Source organism: Carlito syrichta, unplaced genomic scaffold, assembly GCF_000164805.1.
Source record: "Carlito syrichta isolate Samal-C Ts95f unplaced genomic scaffold, Tarsius_syrichta-2.0.1 Scaffold305252, whole genome shotgun sequence".
Taxonomy (NCBI): domain Eukaryota; kingdom Metazoa; phylum Chordata; class Mammalia; order Primates; family Tarsiidae; genus Carlito; species Carlito syrichta.
The window spans coordinates 246,801-249,561 of record NW_007249348.1 but is presented as its reverse complement, the minus strand read 5'-3'; the positions used below and the strand labels follow the sequence as shown (position 1 = coordinate 249,561).

The 2,761-nt window shown below is 38.2% G+C and overlaps 1 protein-coding gene across 1 annotated transcript in view; it reads left to right on the top strand.

The window, feature by feature from the left end:
- The window catches only part of THEM4 (thioesterase superfamily member 4), a 64,834-nt gene that overhangs the window by 5,970 nt on the left and 56,103 nt on the right, over positions 1–2,761 (top strand). The window lies entirely within an intron of this gene.

The window sequence follows — 2,761 nt, the reverse complement described above, 5'->3', positions numbered from 1 at the left end:
GTGGGGAGAGAGAGAGAGAGAGAGAGAGAGAGAGAGAGAGAGAGAGAGAGAAAGAGAGAGAGAGAGAGAGAGAGTGAAGAGCCTAAATTTACAATTTAAATTAAAAGGTGGCACTTTGGAAGGCCAAGGCGAGAGGACTGTTTGAGCCCAGGAGTTTGAGACCAGCCTAGGCAACATAGTGAGACCTCATCTTTAGAAAAAAATTTAAAAATTAGCTGGATGTGGTGGTATGTGCCTGTAGTCCCAGCTACTCAGAAGGCTGAGGTGCAAGGATCATCTGAGCCCAGAAAGTCGAGGAAGCATTGAGCTGTGATGATGGCACTGCACTCTAGCCTGACCCCTCTCCAAAATAAAAATTTTAAAAAAACCTGGAACTAACACAGATGCTAGAAGTAGCATAAAATAACATAAAAATAACATGAAAACCATTACTGTAACTGTATTCCATAAGTTCAAAAGGTTAAGTAAAGACATAGAAAAGACCAAAATCAAACTTTTAAATAAAAATTACAATGTCTTAGGTGAAAAATATGCTGGACAGGATTAACGGCATATTAAATATTTTAGAAGAAAAGATTACTGAACTTGAAGACATAACAATATAACTATCCAAAATAAAACAAAGCAAAGATTTTTTTCAATTAATTTTTTTTTTCTTAGTTAGAATCTCACTCTGTTGCCCAGGCTGGAGTGCAGTGGCACACTCACAGCCACCGCAGCCTCTACCTGCTGGACTCAGGCGATCCTTCTGCCTCAGCCTTCCAAGTAGCTGGAACTACAGGCACCCGCCATCACACCCAACTAATTTTTTAAACATTTATTCTAGAGATGAAGTCTCACCATGTTGCCCAGGCTGGTCTCGAATCCATGGGCTCAGACAATCCACTTGCCTCTGCCTCCCAAAGTGCTAAGATTATAGTTGTGAGCCACCATGTCCAGCTTTAAAAGAAAGAAAAACGCAGCATGGAGCTGTGAGTTACCTTTATACGGCCTAATATACAAGTATTTGCAGTCCTCAAAGGAAACGAAGGAGAAGGGATGAATTTGCTCTCTGCCTGATAGTTTGAGTGGGAACATCAGTCTTATCTTGCACTTGTACTGAAACGCATACCATAGGTTTCCTTGGTTCTCAGGTCTTTGGTATTGAGCTGAACTACAACCACCATCTTTCCTCAATCTCCAGCTTGCAGACGGCAGATCAACTGCTATAATCAATCATGTGAGTCAATTTCTCATAACAAATCTTTCTCTCTATAGACAGATCTAATCATGTTGGTTTTGTTTCTCTGGAGAACCCTGACTAATATAAAAGTACATCATAATCAAATTTCTAAAAAGTAAATAAAGAGAAAATCTTAAAAGCATACAGAGAAAAAAGACATATCATGTATAGATAAATATGGAGATGACATCATATTTTTCATCAAAAACAAGTGAAAATATGTAGAGCAGTATCTTTAAAATACTGATAGAAAAAAACTTGTCGACATAATTTTTTTGAGTCGGAGAACACAGAATTTTATATTCAGCAAATTCTGAGTTTATGTTTTATATTCTCTTTTTAAAATGAGAGAGAGAGAGAGAGAGAGAGAGATAGGTCAGGCATGGTGGCTTAGCCTGTAAACCCAGCACTTTGGGAGGCTGAGGCAAGAGGATTGCCTGAGCCCCAGGGGTTCAAGACCAGCCTGGGCAACTTGGTGAGACTTCATCTCTACAATGAAATCACAAAAACTAGCTGGGTGTGGCGGCATGCATCTTGTAGTTCAGCTACTGGAAGGCTGAGGTGGAAGGATTGCCTAAGCACAGCAGGTTGAGGCTGCAGTGGCTGTGAGAGTGCTACTGCACTCCAGCCTGGGCAACAAGGGTGAGACTCCAACTCCAAAATAAATAAATAGATCAATGGGAACAGAATATAGTCCAGAAATAGACTTACACATATACGAACAACTAATTTTGACTCAGATGCAAAGACAATTTAATTGAGGGGAAAAAGAGTCTTTTCAACAAATGGAGCTAGAATAATTGGATATCTAAATGCAAAACAGAACAATAAACAAACAACAAACTCTTCAATCCATACCTCATATCATGTACAAAAATCAACTCAAAATGGATCTTAAGCCTAAGTGTCAAACCCAAGGCCTATATAAAAGTTCTAGAAGAAAACACAGGAGAAAAGTCTTTGTAAAGTCCTTAGGTTAGGTAAAGATTTCTTAGCTGTGACACCAAAAGCTAGATCCATTTTTTAAATGATAGACTGAACCATATCAAAATTTAAAAATTTTGCTCTTTGGAAGTCATTTGAGAGAATGAAAAGCCAGGTCACTGACCGGGAAAATTTTTGCAAATCATACATCTGTAAAGAGCTGGTATCCAAGAATATATAAAATGCAATAACAAGAATACAAATACTTTATTTTTTAAAACAGGCAAAATATTTGAACAGACATTTCGATAAATAAGTTATACAGATGGCAAATAAGCACACAAGAAAATATTGAGCATCATTCATCATTAGGAAATGCCAATTAAGACCATAATGAAATACTTACATCCTGTTACAACAGTTAAAAGGGAAAAGCCAATCATAACAAAGGTTGGCGAAGATACAGAGAAACTGAAATTCCTATACACTGCTGATGGGTATTTAAAATGATACAGCTACTTTAGAAAGCAGTTTGGCAGTTTCTTAAAAAGTTAAACACAGCCAGGCTCGGTGGCTCAGCCTGTAATCCCGTGCCTTTGGGAGGCTGAGGTGAGT